Consider the following 19,913-nt stretch of genomic DNA (forward strand, 5'->3'; position numbering starts at 1 on the left):
TGATTAGACTTGGACTAGATTAGCCCGAAATCTGTGGCCATCAAGACACAATTCAGTGCATGCTCCAGGTAAATCAACATTAAAATAGAATATGGGGACATGTGTGGAACACCAGTGACAATGACACAAATGGAAAGATATTAATACCACAGGTCCACAGGTCATTGGGTAGCAGTAATGCACACCAATCAAAACCAAAGACTAAAATGGGTACACTGACTACTAGTATTGAAGTGTATTGTTGTTGAAGAACTCTTAGCTTTTTTTTTTACTTGAGGAACAAACGCACAGCTCAGTGAGGTGCTTTAGCTAACTACTACTAATCCTGACACTGCTCTCACAAACGGCACGTTCGTCATCAGGAACATTTAGTCGCAGGGAACAAATGGTAAATGGTCTGATAGTGATTTAGAGTCATCTGGGGAATGGATTTATGATTAGCAGTCATTTAGTGGGATGACCACTTTCTTCTAGCATGCACAGACACACATCAAGTGACAATGGATGTGTTTCCTAACAGGATTAAACTTGTTTAAGTGCCAATTAAACACATTATTACATCCCTTGTGTTCACCTCTGGAGGTTCATAGGATACTTTTCCATTCATTTTCCAATGGTCTCTGATTATCATTATGACTAACATTTACTCTTTACACAGCTTCAACAAATGGGAGGAGAAAAGCATCTTTTATTCTCCTGCACTCGCAGTCACTTTAGCCGCCTCACACCATGCTCCATATGGCTAAAACTCACATCACAATACGTTGTTGATCATAACCCTCGTCATCATGGGAAAGTTATGGTTGGCATCTTGGTCGTATGTCACCGAGTGTCTTTTCTGCTGACGATTTCAGAGCAGACGACAGAAACTAGTTATGTTGCCCAGCCTCAGGCTGCCTCAGTCACTTCCATCACATTTTGTTTTGCTGCTGCATCATTTTGAGACCAGGCTCAGTTACAGCTTCAAGCTACTACCAACTGCTCACTGACTCACAGGCTAGCTGTCCAAGGCCCTGAGCAGTGAGAGAGAGGGTGTGTGAGGAGTAGTTTGTGTTCAGGTGTCAACCCTAACTTCATTTCTGGACCTTGCCTATTGCAGCTTTGAGGGGGAAGTGGTATGGGTATGCAGCACTGCTTTGCCATGTAGCAAGAGTTTTAACAGAAGAGCGTGCCTTCATTTTGCCACACCCTGTCTCACACTGAGCTGAACATGTAGACATTTCCAGTGGGAGGTTGAAAAGCAGCATAAGAACACCAGCAGCCAGCAGAACCATACACAGTATATGGAAATTATCTTCATGTTCTTGATGCTAAATTTGACCCTAATTAAAGAAGACCTTACATTCCATTCCATTTGTAATGCAGATGGAGTTTTTACTCATTACGTCAAACACAGTACTCATTTGTTGGTTGCACAGCACTGTAAATAAAATTGATTTGAATCTCTAGGAATCGAATGCAACGTGCTGAACTCAACAGGACAACAATTATGACTACACGACTGACCTGGGCGAATCAATGCGCCAGGAAATAGAGACAGTTTTGTTTGATCTTGTTTTTCCACAACAAGTTTTGGAAAACTGCCCTCCAATGAAACCCATGACTTCAGCTAATCTTTTTATGAGTCATGGCTGATTAAGATGACTGACGGGACAGAGGACAGGACAGAAGAGCCTTGGTGGATCACACAAACCAAATTTGCATTCGGCAAAAGCAGTTAAATCAAATCTTTGTTGCACTCAAAGGGCATGTATTAGTCAGGAAGTTGTTTATTAGGCCCCCCTGAGTCATTCGGTGAGATGAGATGGTCCCTGTCAAAGCCCGCATAAAGTGTGTTGCTAAAGGAGCTTGGTGTCGTGAATTGCTGGGGTGGGCTAATGGGGAGGTGTGGTGTAAAAATGCAAAAAGAAACCACAGGAAGAAGGTAGGAGTGGTAGTTTTAAAAAATTAAACAGAGAAGAGGCTGCAAGGGCGTCTCCATGACAAAGTGGTCTAAAAATGGATTTATGTTTGACCAAGGAGTCACCACAGGTTCTGCTGTAGTCAATAAATTAGTTTGACTTTTTAGAAAATGCCACCTTTCACTGTACTACAACCAATGTGTTTCAACAGGGAAGACCTCTATTCGCAACAATTTACTTTTTCTGACATCAGATCCACTGATTTTGGCCCTATGTCGACACCGAGTATCATATCAAACAATCCCTAACACACATAGGATCAGCTTTAACAGGGCGCACGGTGTGTGACTGCATATAGTTCAGTATTCCTGTTGTAAAGCTCAGAGAAGGACTATCTGCTGTCAGTCTAAGTGACACTTCAGCAGTAACATGGTGTCTCAAATGACAGCCTTCAGCCTGAGCTTAAAGATGAGGTCTGGGTTATGTGCAGAAGCAGCTGACAGTCGGAAGCGTCCTTCGGCTTATTTGAAACAGCTGGCTGGCTGCACAGCCCACAGAGAGAGGTTATGAGAAGACATAAACTGTTCACCCACCAACACCATCCGCCTGTATCAACCACAATGGCTTCCTGATCTCCCCCTCTTTGGCTTTATCTCCAGCCAGGTCCTCCACACTACCCCAGCATGGGAATAAATAGTCCTGGCTCCAATTTCACAATGTAATCAAAACACTAGGCTTTGTTGGAGTGCCAAGAGGACAGGAGCCTGGCAGAGCAGTGGGACAGAGCGGAGAATCAAGGAAGGGAAACCAGGCGTTAGTTTATATAACCAAGTTCAGCTGGAGGAAAAACAAAATAATCCTTGACAAAGTCAAAAACAGTACGAGCACGAAAGGAGGAGGGCTGACGGAGGGAAAGGGAATATGAAAACAAACAGATAAAGGTCACAGTGGGGAGGCCTCAGTTTGCATGGACTGAGCTTCTGGTTTGGCGTGGGGAGGAGTAATTGGGAGCTGCTGCTGGCACTTTAAATAGCTACTGAGTGTGATGGGATGTGGTTTGGAGGAGGTGAGTGGACTTGACACAGCAGGAGGAGGAAACTCAAATCCCATAAGCCATTGTGAAGTATTATTTAAATTCATAAAAAAAAGTACCATCTGGCTCTTACGGTGTAAAATGCAACAGCCTAACAAATCCCATTTAAAACAATCACATGAGAATAAAAGTGAGTTAGGGCTACCACTTCTGTGGCTATCAAATTTCCAGGAAGCATTAGTGAATAAGCATTAGAGAAATTTAGTTTCCTACCTGTGGTATACAATCTACAGCACTTTTCCTGCCATTTCCAATCTTTTCATGTTCCCACGAGGATCTTTTCAAACCTAGAGGAAGACAAGCAGTTAGAAAATCCACAGAGCATTTTTTTTTTTATAGCGATCTCTCCTAAAAGCCAAAAGCATGACAGAAAGATCAACACAAATGGTCTTTGAGGAGCCATAATGTGGAAACAGATGCTAAGAGCAGGAGCCAGCGGCTGCTGAAAAATTATCCCCTACAAAGTGAGCTTAAGCCATTTGCAACGGTTGTCATGTTTTTTTTTTATTCATGCTATGCAGGTGACGCTCTCCATTCTTCATACAAGGCAAGTATTGTTCTCTATGACAGCAGAGACCTTGCCGAACACAGTGAGAGTTGCCACAGAAGTTAAAAACCAGACTGACACGACATGAATCTCCCTGCAACGCTCACCATTTTCATCAGAATTTAGAGAGCAGTGAAAAGATGCAGGATCATAAATATGTTTTAGCTTGCTTTGAGAGGGGAGGTCTTAAGTCAAATGTGAGTGGGTGTGTATTGTAATTACAGAAGACTTAGGGCCCGTCCAAACACGGAAACGGGTGTAGGTGAATACGCATACATTTTTAATCGTATTGGTGTTTTATCTACATGGAATCAGCGTTTTGGGAGACGTGAAACGCTTTTTTTTTTTTTATGGGGGGGTGCGTGGATGGAGACATTTCCTGAAATTATGCCAGATAAAAAAGCAGAATTATTATGAAAAGATAAAGACTCCCACCCCATGCTAGCTAGCATAAGCTTGATCTCTATGTCCATCTATCCACAGTTTCAGTATTAAATTAAAGCTGCTGTCAGTCATCCATACAAAGTTTTCAAGTGAAAACAGAATTTGTATTGAGAGTATTTCAACCCTGTATCAGCAGTGATCTTCATCCATTTTAACACATCTAGAGAACATTCATGTACGCTGCCACTCGGCATGCACACGCTGGTGTACACAGGAGGTTGAATGACTTCTCATGGCCGATAGCCTTAAAGAACCACACGAGAGATGAATGTAGGCAACTGCGTCATCATTTTCATAGGTGTCCGTTTCTGCCCACAAGACAGAACTAACATGATACTCCAGAGTTTTCACGTGAAAAAGGAGCCAGCAGCATTTTCAATGTTCTCCATTTTCAGCCCTCTAAAATTAAGGGTTTATGTGGACAGTAGGCATCTTACAAAACCACTATGCATCACCAGGCTCAAACAACACAGTTGCATGAACACAATTTTGAAAAACAGATTAACCCAGAATCCCTTTCCACCGTCATTTCTAATCTTTCAATCCAGGTGTTCTAAAGCTGTAAAAGCCCTATGATTCCCCTCCCATAGGAAAACCACATGATGGTCATTGTCTAGGAATGCTGCTTTAACTTGGATGAAACTTGGTAAAACCTGGAGTTTTCCCAATCGAGCATTTAAGGTTATAAAAAAGTAAAAGATGGACTCCAACCCTTTACCAGCTGATCCCGCAGCTCCTTACTCTACCCTGAGGCCAGGATGTGTTGGGTCTTGTTCGGTGTGAAGATCCCCTCAAGTCTGAATGTTGCTGCAAAACACTCAATCACTCATATATTGTTCCATTCATCTTTGACCCAGATTATAAGGGTGATAAGTCTGAAGTGAAGATGGAATTCTAGGCAAGATGACTAATGACTAATATTAGGCTGGCGTCACCCTTACTATTACTAGCATTACTATACCAATTCAAATTCACTAATTCAATTTTTTGTGGATTAAAACTGACAACCAATCAGAGCAATGATTGATGGACACTGGATAAACTGGATAAAACATGCAGTTGTTTGTTCTTTTAGAGCAATTTGAGGTTTAGTTCATTTAATGGCATCTCTATTGCAAATTGACCTCTTCACAAAAGGTGGCAGCCATCTTGGGCCCAGTTCAGAACTGGTGTAACATCCATCCTGAGAGATCTAATCACAATTGGGCAGCTCTAAGTCCAGGTATGAACGGACCAAAGCACACATTTGAAATCCACATTCCTTTAGCAGTGTGAACACAAATGTGCCCTGGACCACAACATACAGAGACTTGTAACAGGGCATGTTTGCTCACCCTTGCCAAAACGAATGAGTCACCAGCCAAAAAAAAAAAGGCTGTCAGACAGCAGCCCCCCCCCCCCCCCCCCCCCTCCCAGAACAAACTCCATGGGGAGGGACTACGGAACCAGACTTTCCCTAAAACTGTCCACTCCCCTCAATACATAGGGATCTTTTGACAGTGCCGACAAGGACCTGACTCAACTCATATTAGGTCAGACTAACCTGTGAAAGAAAAAAATCACTGCCTTCCAACAGTGGAGGCAGGAAGGGACATTTTCTATAAAACAGGAGATACGTCCTTCAACGCAACTAAAATGGTCACAAAAGGAGTTTCTCGTGAGAGAATAGACTTCAAAAAGAGGCCATTTCCAGTCATTATAAACTCCTAAAATTAGTGCGAGCTTTCACCCTTGTGTATTTTGGTACACACGATGGCACCATAATGGCTTTCTTTATGTTCACTGGCTTCTTAATTTTGCCCATTCTGTGGAGCTGGTCGCGGACACATCAAAAAACTTGGCTCTTCATAGGAGGAAATGAGGCAGCATCACCCAAACCAACAGTGCCACCATTCCTGAGGTTGTTAAGCTGTTGGGCTTGAAACTGCTATTGACAGTGTGCCTCTGGTCACGGCCGCTCTGTAATTAAATACCAGAAATTTCTGCTTTTTTCTCTGTCTCTTTCTCTTTGGAACATACATGCAGGGTCTAAATACAACTCCTGCCCTGCCCTTTCAGGCACACAGGGCTGATGCCAACCTACTTTATATCTTAACCCACAGCTGGTCATTCCACCTCACAATGAACTAAAAAAAAAAATGCGGCCATAAACAAGGCAGTAAATGTCAAACAGAAAGTGAGAGGACAGGCCAGAGAGAGGTAAATGTGTCGCTGAATCAATACGGCAGCATCCTTTCACAAAGCTTCTGTACAGCAGCATAAAGACGAGGATTAGTTGTTTTTTTACTTCCCAAAGCAAAAAGATGCAGGACATCTACTGCTTAGCCTTGATGAGATAGAAGATGAGCAAGTGCTCGGTCATTAAATATGATTGTGTTCTTACACTGAATATGACAAGCAGGATGTCGTCTCTATGGACAGTTCATTCATTAAAAAGCTCATTTTCATAATCCGTTGACAACACATGGCACACAAAGCATGTGGGCCAATTTCCCCCAACCCGTATTAGCTGTGATTGATTTTTATTTCAGTCAGAGGGGACACACAGGGGTCATCAGCTACGCCTCATCTGCTGACTTTAATTACTAGCCCTTTTGTACATCTTAGTGAAATCCCTCCTTCATCCTCACTGCTGCATGCAGTCACTCCAGTGGTTAGTTTTGTGTTAACCACATGACAAACATTTCTAAAGAGAAAAAACATCTACAAATATGTTACTCTACAACATCTAAAAATGAACGCTTATAACAATACCTCAATTTTTTTTACGCAAGTTTACACAACACATGCGACGCACCTCAAGTTTAACTGTTCAAGTGCCTTGGGTTGAGCTAGTCTTTGTCCTGAAAATCTTTAAAAATTCTTATTAAAAGATGAGGAAATTAAGTAGTGAAGAAGAATGTAAAGAAGAGCACACTTCTGCTGTGAGGCTGCAGGTACTGGTAGAGAAAAGGGGAAAGAGGGCAGGACTGTAATTAAAGCAGCTAGTTTGTCTTTGTGTAGGTCATTAAACTGCGTCCAAAATCGCGGAAATATCTCCTCTCTTCATGTTTGTTTAACAAGTAATTTGATACCAGTGTGTTCCTGTTAATATTCTGGACAAACACTGACAATGACAAATTGTACTAACACTAAAGCGTATTTGTGTGTGTGTGTGTGTGTGTGTGGACATGCCCCCAGCAATTCAGTGCAGAGAATGTTGCCGACTTCTTCATGACATTTTTTTAAATCAATCATATTTGGATAAATGTCTTTTAGGAACACATTTATCTGTGGGTTAACAGCAGTCAGCAGAGATATTTTACATTACTTTACATGGACTTTAACATCCGCCCCACTAATAACACTGACAGTCCTTTTGGACTGACATAGTGACTCAGGTTAATCTCACATTAGTGACCGAACTCACTGGGTCAATGCACATCATCTGACCTGTCACCCCTGCTCCCACTGGACAACAAGGTTAGCTGATCAGGCTATTTACTATTGTAAATAAAGGACTCCAGGGATTCCAAGAGGCTCCATTTGCAGCTTTTGTGATTTCATTTGATGTCGTTATACATTTTAGAAGAATTTAAGTTGCAGACTTAAGTCATTCAACTGTGTTGATGACAAGGGATTATCCTGCAGCGCCAGTTTCCAATGAATTATTCCAATGGGGGCTGAACGGAGGCCTATCTCCTGTTTTAAGAAGGCACCAGTGGAAACTGTCACACCCCCTCTGGCTCTAACCTCTGCTTCTATCCTCACTGCCTCATGGTTTGTTCCTCTCCTGTGGCTCAGTAGCCTGGCGTGTTGCAATCACGCCTGACAGGTAGTGATGTGACGTTCCGTTTCGAGGCTTCGAAGCGTGTGCCGAGTAGGGGAGGGGGCGTTTCCGCGATGCGCGTATCGAGGCTTGCTTCATTTAGGGGAGGAGCCAAAAATGATGACGTCCGAAGCCTCGCTGCCCGGCTGTACCACGTGATTACTTCGTGAAGTGGTTCAGATTTAGCGCGAGGTTTTACAGCTATATAGACCCCTATATAGGCTCCATTCAAAATGTGGGTTTTTGAAGGAGAGTTGTGGTCAGTTGAGAGTTTGGATAGTTTGGAGAGTTTGGATACTAGAGTTTGGACAGCGTTTATATAGTTTGGAGATAGTTTGGAGAGTTTAGGGAGAGATAGAGATTTAGGAGAGGGAGGAGAGTAGGATAGGTGATATAGGATGGAGCCAGCGAGGCTCATCATTGTCCAAGTTTCACAAGCATAATCTGTGCCCTTTTCCTAGTTCCACAAGCACTTTCACTGTCCTCTGCCTGATTACACCCATGCCATTTTCAGAAAAACATTGCACAACCTGCCATATTATGATATTACCATTTTGGGAAGACTTACACACACAGAATACATTCAAAAAAATTATTAAACACATATGTACAGAAATGATTTGGTCATACATTTTTTGTAATTCATAGTCATTTCTAACAGACACAAAAATTCAATTCATCACACATTATGTGGTTCAGATACAGCTGCCTGTGATTATACACTTGGCCAGTAGGTGGTTTCGTGTGCACATGAAGCTTCGAGAAATGAACCCTTTCTCGAACCAATTGGCTCAAGTGGTTCAATGCCTCATGAGGCTTCATCTCACCATCACTACTGACAGGTACTTTCACACATCGGCAGAGCTCACAGTACAGCGACCAGACAAATCCTCACCTGCAGCAACAGATGCTCTGTTGCAGAAACAAACGTCAAACAATGTAGAGCAAAGATTAACTGTGAACTTACTCTTTTGCTCCGAGATGACAGTCAATAACAATTTGGAAACGCAACAGTGGCCCAGGGGCAATTAAAAAGGATGTCTCCCAGTGCCATGACAAACCTATTTGATATACTGTAGTTCAGTTGTTCAATAAGCCAGAGAATTCTACTAAACGACACAGTAAGACTTCCATAACTAAACAAAACTCATATTTAAAAAGAAATCCACACACAGATCACTTATTGTCCAGATTTCTGCTGGCTGGTCTTTCCAGCTCAATGCTCCCTTCTGGAAAGGGTAACCAGAACAAGTACGGCGGGCACAACTCGACTGTCTTTCTGAAGGTTTATTCCACATACACGGTTAAGCAGCAGTCAGTTAGCAATTAGACAGTTTGTCATCTACTTACTCGAGTCAGTTAGAGAGTCAGTCAGTTTATAAAACTGACAAGTCGTACAGGTCCTGATGATAGATCGATTTACAAAGGCGCATACGAAGGCAATATATAACAAAACATGGCTTTGACGATGCACCTTAAAGGCACTTTAAAGGCAACGGTGCTTTGATGCCAGTTACAACAATGAACAGATTAATAGAATGAAAGACAAATAGCCGATGCACCTTAAAGGCACTTTAAAGGCAACGGTGCTTTGATGCCAGTTACAACAATGAACAGATTAATAGAATGAAAGACAAATAGCTTTGCCTGCTAGAAAGTTCTACACCTCCCACTTGGCCTACTGATTCCTAAATCCAAGTAGGCCACAAAAACCACAGATTTTGCCTTTTGAAATGGCTACATCGCTGGGTACGAACGTGTTACACACGACTTTACCTTTCAAATGAGTACATGAAGCTACATCGCTGGGTACGAACGTATTACACACAATTTTACCTTCCAAATGGGTACATAAAGCTACATCGCTGGGAACTACGCATTACACACGATATGAATAACAGATACAAATGACAAATAAAGGTTTCACATTGTCCTTGGTGACGCAGTGACGCCCTTTACCGAAACACACCACCACCTCTCGTGGAGGATGGTGGAGGGGGGGTCTTGATCCTTTTTCTTTCCGAAACACACCACCACCTCTCGTGGAGGATGGTGGAGGGGGGGGTCTTGATCCTTTTTCTTTCCGAAACACACCACCACCTCTCGTGGAGGATGGTGGAGGGGGGATCTTGATCCTTTTTCTTTCCGAAACACACCACCACCTCTCTTGGAGCATAGCTTATTGTGTATGATTTGGAAACAGTGATCTACACTGACAATAATCCACTTCAAGGCACGTGGCTGTTAAATTTTAATTTCCTTCAAAGTATCCGGAAGAATAACAAATCACTTTGATCCCACCACATTCAATCAGCAGCTGTAGCCACTCCAGAAGAGGTTCCACACTCACACGCCAAATTCTGATGAAAGCGAATTCAAAAAAGTAGGGCAACATGCCGCCAGAGCCACATCATAGAAATTTTCAACATAAGTTCCAAAAAAGTATAAAAAAAAACATATAGTAATCAGATCTACTACGTCTTTGTTTCTGTACAACGCTGCTGTAAAACACATGGCAATACAATACTGTAAAGCTGGACAATGGGTCATAGCTTGTTTATGATCAATAGGCAACAGAATGAACATTCGCAATCGATAAGTGCCTGAAAGGTCAGGGTCAGTGTGGTCTGGTGATGACCTCAGTAGGCCACAGACTGCAGACCTCAACCAGAAATATTAAATAAAACATTGGTTTCATTGAATACGACATAACGTGCATTAAAACCACAAAAGACCTGTCGTGATAATTCACTCACTGTGACAAATAAAAGGTGACGACTTTGGTTGTTAAGAAGAATGTATGCAACAACATGCTCAGTGCCAGAGTGTGTAATGTTACTGGATATGGATTTTTAATATGGAAGATTCTTTTCTTTCTTTCTTTCTTTCTTTTTACAGTGGAGTTATAACTCAGGAGAAGACAGTGTAATAGCTCACACACCTGTTTTAGGATGTTTAGTTACATAAGTGTTACATCACCCGTGACACCATTATTTTTAAGACAGCTTCTTAGTGTAAAAAATGATAAAATAAAGCACTTGAATTCAGAAACGTAAAAGCAATGTCATCTTTCCTGCTGAATAGCAGAGTTATAATAATTACTAATAGTTCAAATCAAGTTAGAGAGGCACTGACAAGATGAAATGAGGTTAAGTTGAGTGAACTGCTCTACATTGGTACGTTTTGATCTAAAATTTGAACAGTCCATACATCAGTTCAGTTGAATAACAGCAGTTTTCCACTACCAAGTTCCTGCACGGCTCGCCTCGACTCTACGTGGTTTGGTATGGTTTTCCATTGCAAAAGTACCTCCTCAATGTGGACGGGGTCATCATAGCACGGCTGCATGAAACTGCCGTGACTTCCTTCTATACACAACACACACAAACTAGTGACTGGTGTAATGAATCATTAGACTCAGTTAATTAAAAAGATGTGTTCACAGAATCGTTCAGTACTTCCTGCATGTCCAGAGAACAGACTCTGTCTGACACAGTGACTGAACTGAAATACGGCATAAGGGGTTGCGATAACGGCAGTGCAGTTGCTAAATACACCAGACTGCCCTTTAAATGTTAAGATTTTAGACATTTCCATGGTAAACTTTGGAGATTAATGCATGTCTTCTTGATATTGAAGTCCTTTTAACTGATCTACATTGTTCGTTTTGATTCTTCTCTTGGACGTCGCGCTCATGACTCTTTCAGTGCCAACTATCGATGTCACATATAATATTGGCTCAGCTCGCTTGGAACCTCATCAAAACAGGTACTAAACAAGTACCGGGTACCAGGTACTATCACTAACGAAAATGCAAAACAAAAAGTGCAGAGTTATGATGAAACTGGGTAGTTGAAAAGCGCATACATTGTTATTTACTTCTGGGGTCTGAATTTGTAAAAACTTTTAAAAAGGCACCAAATGAAGAAAACCAGACGAAAACCAACATGAGCTCCTTCTCAAAAAAGTGAAAGTTATGGCAAGGGATAAGTAACAATGAGTGTGGAACTACTCCAGTGGAAACAATGGCTAATGTGTTTCTATAAAACACAGCATCAATGTCAAAACAAGGAGTAGGCTGAGCTATAAAACTTTTACAGCTCCCTTCACCGATCATCTGTCCCACTGAGTTTCACACTTAACAGCCTTGTTTTTTTGTCTGCCCAGTGACAAACAAATGAGGGAGAGGGGATCTGTAAGTGCACACGCTTTGTTTATTCCCGCTAATAATGTAACGCGGGTGTTATTTTACTGCAGCAGCTCCATGTGTAGCGAGAGTTTGTCTGTAAAAACCTTTTTATTACCAGATTTATAGTACATGTCAATGGGCACTGTCAGTAGTCTGCAATAACCACAAGGAATGCAGATAAATACCAGACTGCATTGTAATAATCATTATTCAGTCGTTTCATTTTCTATTTTTATTTCTTCTGCTACTGAATCCTTGGCAAATCTTTCTAACAGATAGTATTTCATTGCTCAGTTGACATGACATTTCAGTCGGAGAAACATCACTGAAGCACAGCAGCAGCAAAGCTAAAAAACAGTAATGTGAATTTAAATAACATCTGCTTCAGTCCAAGTACCTGTGTTATATATGTGTGCACTGAATACACTGCATACGTAATGTGTGTAAAAAGGAAAAAGCAAGCCGTGACTATGACAATAGCTGTGTGTCATGCACAGGGTAAAACAATGCGAGTGCCGCTTACATGACCTGTATCAGCCTGGGGTCAGCAATAAAAATGTTCAAATCAGTTTATACTGATAATTATTGCAATAAAATGTAGCTAATTCAAGATTGACTTTAGCTCCAGACTGAAAATGAATAAAACAGCAACTGTGGTTTAAACTTCTATGGACAAAAACACTGCTTCACACATCGGAGGTAAAACATTCAGTTACTATGTGTGTTATATACAAAATGGTGCATTTGCACAATGTATTGTATTGTTATATATGGACTTTATTATATTGCTATTGAAGAAAATGTCATGGCTGTAATTACTGATATTGTTTTATTGTGCAGCACTATGAACACATTTCTATTTATTTACTATATAATTATTGTATTACTATATAATTATGTTTAACTGTTGCATTTAGATGTCACACAGCGGCGCGCCAGCCACTCTCACCGCAATGTTGTGTGAATGATGTAAAGTGGAAAGTAGGACTAATGACGTCTTATGAAACCAGCACAGTTTGACAGCATTTTTGATCTAGAAAATAAAAATAAAAGTCTGTATGTAACAGCCTTTCAATGTTGATTCCTTTAGACAACTTTAAGACAGTGGTGTGTAATAAACAATGAACCACTTCCTGTGTGCAGAGAGGTGAAGCGGATAGGCTTAATCTGCATTTGTGTGAACTCTAGAATTTGTGTGAACTAGAATGTAATGGTAATTTGTTCATAGTTACATTCTACCATATTAAATTTCTGTTAAATCTGCAAGGAAGTTAGATACATCTCTAATTTCCATAGAAGGAAAGAATGGATGACAATACAAAGACAAATGGCTCCCCAACTTTCTTTACCCCAGGCTATGTTATTCTACGCTAATATGATCACTGGCTCCCACAGTGAAAGACACAAGGTCGAAACCAGACACCACACTGTCAAGAGGCTAACTACATCACTTTATCCTTCCTAGTAAAATCCAAGTGGAGTATTTTTATAGATTTTTTTACAGAGTGAAGCAACACGACGATGGGTAAAGAAACTGGACAAAGGTTAAAAAAACAAAAAAAAACACCAGCATATGTCAGTGGTGAACTCCTGTTTGCATTACATGAGGTTGAAGGGTGGGGCGGACAACACACAAGCACAGTCACAACCCGACCCCCCTCTGTGGGCTCCATAACCGTAGAAACAGAGGCCTGGTTCATTTGCAGCCAGATTAAAGCTACTGAGGTGGAGCGAGTGGAAAAGATTATTCCTGGTGACCAACCCCCCCAAAACGCTCCATTAATAACAATGAACTGTGTGTTATTTATGAAAGCTACCTTGAGGCTCATTGCTACACAGAAGTCTAGTGTGTTGGAAGTGGACTGATTACATTACATCTCCACACTGACACACGTCCACTGCTCTGAATGTGCATGCACCACATATTCCCAAGTGTGAATTGATAGCACAGCGGGATTCTGCTTTTTCTCACTGGGATTACAGTTCACCAAATGAGGCATGGGACCAACATTTTAAAAGTAAAATGTTTAAATCAAGTCCATGTGAATCCAAGTGAAACAGTGCAGGTCCATCAACAGTGAAACTAAGATGTGTATATGTATAAGTGTAAGTGTATATGCTGTTGGTTCTCCATCATTTTTGTTAAACCAATAGCATTACCTTATATGTTGTGTACGATTTATCGGCTGCAACTAAAATCTTAACCAAAACCAGGAAAAGTAAACTTATTACACTTGGTCAGCAAAGATTAATCGGTTATTGATTTCTGAACTAGTCGGCAACTATTTTGATAATTGGTTACTCAGTTTGAGTGAGTTCTAGAATTTCAGCGTCTTAAATGTGATAAGGACCTGGGTTTCATAGTCTACAGATGAATCAATTATATAGAGAATTGTTAGATGCAGCCCTTTTTTCCCCACCACTTGTAGCATCAATTATTTGGCTTTCTATAACATGGAGGATTGATTCTTAAAAGAGCATAGCCAGGTACAGGGATTTCAGAAATTAGCTGTGGCAGTAAATCCTTTATGCAATACATCTGTTTCAAGTGTAAACCGGCAGTGTTGTGTGCTTTGTCCCTAAAAGAAAAAAGGCAATAAATAAATAAAAACGTACAAAATCTCATGGTGCATTCACATTGAACACAATGAAAATCAATGCATTTATAAAAGAAGACATGAATAAAGTGCATTGCACTATAAATGCATGAGAAACGTGACACAATACATTTTTTTCATATAAAGAGTGACAAAACCAACAGACCAGCTTTGTGCTAACTGCTTAGTGGGGTCTTTTAAAACTGTCTTATGAAGCACCCTGAACTGCATTGTATGTATGCATTTAGAAACAACATACATCGTTGGTCAGACTTTGAAAAATCTGATTTAAGACCATTTCAGTCAGCCTGAAATATTAATGTGTACTTTGGAAGTCTGGTTTTAGTCGGACTGACACAACAATTAGTGTAGTTTGTGTTAATGTCCTGACTGTCGTGAAGAAACAGCAGCAGTAAGACGCCAATAAGAACGCCAAGAAGTACGCTTCCTCAGAGCCAGTGTTTAGCCATAAATGCCCTTGTTGTTATAAAAAACAATAGACACTGCATGCACGCTTGTCTCTTTATTGTTTGGGGATGGATAATGCAGTGAAACAATGAAGTGAAAGCAATGACTCATGTGAACATGGATAGTCACCATTACACTGTGAATCAGTTCCAACATCATGATGACTGCTTTAAAGGCAAATAGTTGTCTATTTTAGCTTTAAGTTATGCACAAAATGGTGTCTTTAATAAAATGCTGCAGGCTCATGTGGGTGTTAACATTCACATGGGTCGACGTAAGCAGATGCAGTCAGAGATTCCTCCATTCAGTCTGAAACCTCAAACCTGTTAGAGGCTTCAGGGAGAAGGAAAAAAAACCTGCTCTGAGAGTTCTGTATCAATGCAGGGATAATTATTCCCTGTGACCCCTGACCCCTGTGGAGGCGTGAACCCACAGGAAGTGTCATGGTAGGAAGATGCATTACGGGAAGCTTGTAAGAACACTGCTCTGCTAAAGCAACACAATCCCTGTCGGTCAAAGGACAAAGTGACAGGACATCAGTGTTACAGTAGCTCCTGCTGACATGTGATGACTGCAATAACAAAAGTTATACAAAACGGATGATTTTTGCACGTTGTTTGTCATCATAAAAACACCAAACTTTTAGGTTCCTGGATGTAAAGCTATTTTTGGGTCCATTTCATGACTTTGAATGCTCAAAACGTTTGAAAATTAATACCTATTACATTCAAACCGTTGTCAAACGAGGTGACACAATGCTGATTAAAGCCATTAACTCTAACCGAGTGTGTCCATGTGTCATGTGTCACCCAGTGACATTCCCACATTGCACACAGGAAGTGATTTGTTTTCTGTCAAGACAGACGGAGGCACCATTGTGCTAATAAAGTGGGACGACTGCAAACAAAATTAAGTACGACTAAAATTTATAGTACAAATAAATATGTCTATGGTGACTGTTTTTATTTCAAATTGAGATTATTTGAACCTTTTAACGACCAATTTTGTTGATTTTCAATTACTTTTAAAAGAACACATGAGCCCAGAGCTTGGGCTTTGCAAATTTATTACCGGAGCTTATTGCACCATTATTTTAAAGGACACAGTGTCTTTACAGGTAGAACAGTGATCTTCAGCTTGCATACCTCCAGCTAGGTAAGGTGGTTTCCAGGGAACATCGCTCTGTACTTCTGGAGTCCACCAGCAGCTGGACAAGGTCTTGAACTTTTAACATGCCTATCCAACATTTGTCTTAGTTTTCCATAGCAACCATCCCTCCCCCTTTTCCCAGGACAGAAGGTCCCACACCCTAGGGTGTTAGAAGAGGAGTACGGAGGAGGGGTGAGTCGATTTAGGGAGAACTGTCCTGACAAAAAAGGGCGTTTCTGGGGAAACTGAGCACTTGCTGTTCTCCAAGAGCTTTCTTTGTTGACACTTAGCAACAGCATGCTGTCGGCATTTCAGAGCGCAGCCCTTCACTTTTTTATGCACGGCATAGAAAGCCACGCACTTGCACATGAAGTGACAGACGAAGAAAAAAGCCGGCGCAGTGTCAGCACAGCAGATGCTGCGGCTATTGTTGCCTTGTTAAGTCAAAATCCAAAGCTTGCTGCCTGACGTAATGTCCACGATATTACATTTCAAGAGCACGTCTGAAGCCATTCCTTTCACATCATGAGCAAGTCTGAATGGCCACCTGTCTGACTGCAGCTATGCGAGGCAAAGTTAACACAACTGCTTGACTTTCAGGGTCTCTTCACAAAGTTTATTTTCAAAGAAAATGTTTGGATGCCAAAGCCTGGATGTTCAAGGATTTCTTCCAGATGGTGGACACTCCCTACACGGCCAAACCCACTCACCTGTCCTTCCTCTGACAAGGCACGTGGAGTCTGAAGTCAACACCAGCTGTTTTCCAACTGACAGACAGGGGAGGAGACACAATCCCCACCTCTCCCTGCCCTCTCCCCTTCCCCCACTCTCTCCTTGAGGTACGCAATTCTTTCACGTCGCTATCCTCCACTATTTCCGCACAATCCCCCTTCTCTGGTTAGCTGGTCTTTTCAGCCTCCCCTCCAACAAAAGAAACAAAGGAGGCAGGACCACTTTCCCCTCTTTTCCCCTTCACAGAGACAAACTAAAGAAGGGGGTGGGTGAATGGTGCAGGACCTACAGACCATTCCTTTCAAAGACGCATGGACGCACTGCAACAGAGCCTTAAACCACACCAGCTTGGAACAGAGCTTGCATGTTGGTGCGAATAAGTGTTAACTACTTTATAGTGTTCCTCCATTGCATGCAAACACATCGATATAGATGGTTTGCATTTATGTAATTAGTGCGGGTGTCCGTGCAGCTAATGTGGCTGTGTGTGTTGGAGTTAACAGCAGTAGTTTTATTTATGTGAACCCTCCTTTCTTGTGTTTGGTGTTGTCATCATTAATGTTGTACGAGGGCGGTCTACAGAACTGCCAGCAGCCCCAAAAAATACCTTCAAACTTGCATTTAGCAACAACTTCAGAGCAGAGACTGAGCTCCAGGAAATCATTGTCAAAGCAGGTGGACAGCAGAGGAAAATAAGGGACACTCTGGCAATGGCTACATGTGGTGATACATGTTTTTGTAAGTTCCTATGTTGGAAAGTGGCTGCTTGACAGCATGGCACAAAACCAGACTGGAAAACGGCTGGATGTGAAACCACTGCCCACAAAACATCCTCCCCAAGGTCTAAAACTCCACCTAGTTCCCACAGCTTTACACTACATAAACACATCATTCACACGTACACACAATTTTCATCCATTTTGGACGGAGCTGCAACATTTTTTATATGTCAGTATAAAAGTTTTAACTATGTCAGTAATCTGTGAACTGCACAGTTACCATGACTGCATATCATAAGAACCAAATGTATCACTGTTACCTGTTCTTTTATTTCACTTTCATTCAGAAAGCGTTATGGCATTGTTTTAGATGAAACTGTATGTGTAAAGTCTAATGGATGATGTCTGGACACTGAGCAAACAGCCTCGTCCGACATCTAGAAACACTAGTTTTTAACATGAAACATGTTTTTTTTCAGCATTTTACTGGATTTGACAGGTGTTATTGTTTTGAAAGTAAAAACCTCCTGAACAATGCAAACACTGAAGAAACAATGACATATTGATAATATGACATAGGGTCGTATGCAATGAAAACAGCAACTCCTATGAATGTACAAGGCTACAAACGTCACATTAAAGGTTTCAAAATGTTAATGGAATGCTTATGCTGCCATATTTGTCTCATAACATTCATCTAGCACTAGAAGTCAAAAGAATACAGCCTAAAACTAGACTCCAGGTTTGGGTTACTGTGTTCAATCCACGCAGAGGAGCCCATCTCTCTGCTGTCAGGAGGTCACCATCAATTTTTCTCCAGTGCATGTGTGGAATGTGTGCAAGTTCATGTTCCCTCTGATCTTAGTCAGCAGACTGATGTAAATGTGCCATTCTTGTGTCTTTTAACTAAAACACATCCACACTTAAGATCTCAATTTTTCTTGTCTTAATTAATTTGATGCACGGACTGCAGCTTGGAGCAATTTTTAAATGCATCGCCTTCAGTGCAAGATTTGATCTAAAACATGATAGAGAGCAAGCATCACACCAGTATTAGTATTCTATCAGTCAACAGCCAGTGTTAAGGGGTAACACTGGCTGTTGACTGATAGAATTACAGAACTGCAAAATTTAATCTTAACGTCTGTTAATTCTTTACAAATGAAAAGAGAAACTTGCCCCACTTGACACATCAAGTAATCTGCAGCCATTCTACCACATGTTCTCCTCTGCAGTTGTTTGTTTACTTGCTGCTAACAAGACAATGGTGAAAATCTAAAAATCTAAAGAGATTTTAGTGACTGATAAGGAAACTAAAACAGCAACAGGCAACAGCATTTTAAAATGGCGCTAAAATGCCAGGGTAGTGTAGACGCCAGGCTTATCTAGTGCATCTTAAAATGAAGATGGATTTCTGTGGATGTACTTTCATTTTCTGGTTTTTGCACGTTATGTAAATCATAAATGCTGTACTTTTCTTTTTGTGTGTTTGCGTGTGTGTGCTAACAGCTTTCAGCCTGCCTCGTCTACGTGTTCTCAGTTTGGAAAATCTTTCAGCAGGAGGAAGCAAACAAGTCTGGACCTGTTTTGTTCATCTGGGTTTTCAACAGAGCACGGTGAAGTTAGTAAAACAGTTTAAACTGACAGTGATACGGCAGACGTTAATATACAGAAGAGGATTTTACAAGAGGCAACTTAACAACTAACCATAGCTTGAACATCCAAAACACAGTGTGGTGAAGTCTGACCGCTTCTATAAGAACTCATTAATCGCTATTGCTATGAACATGAATGAACTGTGATGTACTTGGCATACATTATACTTCTTTTTATGCCGGTTATACATTTCTTATATGAATATACATACTGTGTGTTTGAGAACTGCAATACATGTATTTTAGTCCCAGACTGTTTTTCTGTATGTGGGATACGTCAGAGAAACTGTTCTGCTACAACGGAGAATAATGATTTCTGATTGTTTGAACTGATGTGACGACATCAGGTTTACAGAAGCTTTGGGATTTGTAGAACTATTCAAAAAAGACATTGATATTTAAAAGTTCAGCCTTTTTGTTTGATCTGCAAGTGCAGATTATAAAATAATTTAAGGAGCTAAAAAAAAACATAAAACCCTTATGTAATTTCATTCCTCATTGCATCGGCGATAGATTGAAATATGCTGACTGTGGAGACGATTAAAGTCCAGGATAGAAATAATTCATGCTGTCAATTCAAGTATCTCATGAGAGCCAAAAACCGTGGAACA

The 19,913-nt window shown here is 41.0% G+C and overlaps 1 protein-coding gene across 7 annotated transcripts in view; it reads right to left on the reverse strand.

The window, feature by feature from the left end:
• The window catches only part of plxnb1b (plexin b1b), a 93,278-nt gene that overhangs the window by 65,407 nt on the left and 7,958 nt on the right, over nt 1–19,913 (reverse strand). For 3 of the 7 annotated variants that reach the window (XM_058630882.1, XM_058630876.1, XM_058630880.1), the window contains exon 2: nt 3,208–3,281. The exons of 1 other annotated variant lie outside the window; for it this stretch is intronic. The gene's annotated coding sequence lies outside the window, so the exon portion shown is untranslated. Of the gene's footprint in view, nt 1–3,207; nt 3,282–9,143; nt 9,227–19,913 lie in introns of those variants that run through there. 3 more of the 7 variants (XM_058630883.1, XM_058630879.1, XM_058630881.1) reach the window with 3 other exon arrangements.

Source organism: Solea solea, chromosome 6 (assembly GCF_958295425.1).
Source record: "Solea solea chromosome 6, fSolSol10.1, whole genome shotgun sequence".
Lineage (NCBI taxonomy): Eukaryota > Metazoa > Chordata > Actinopteri > Pleuronectiformes > Soleidae > Solea > Solea solea.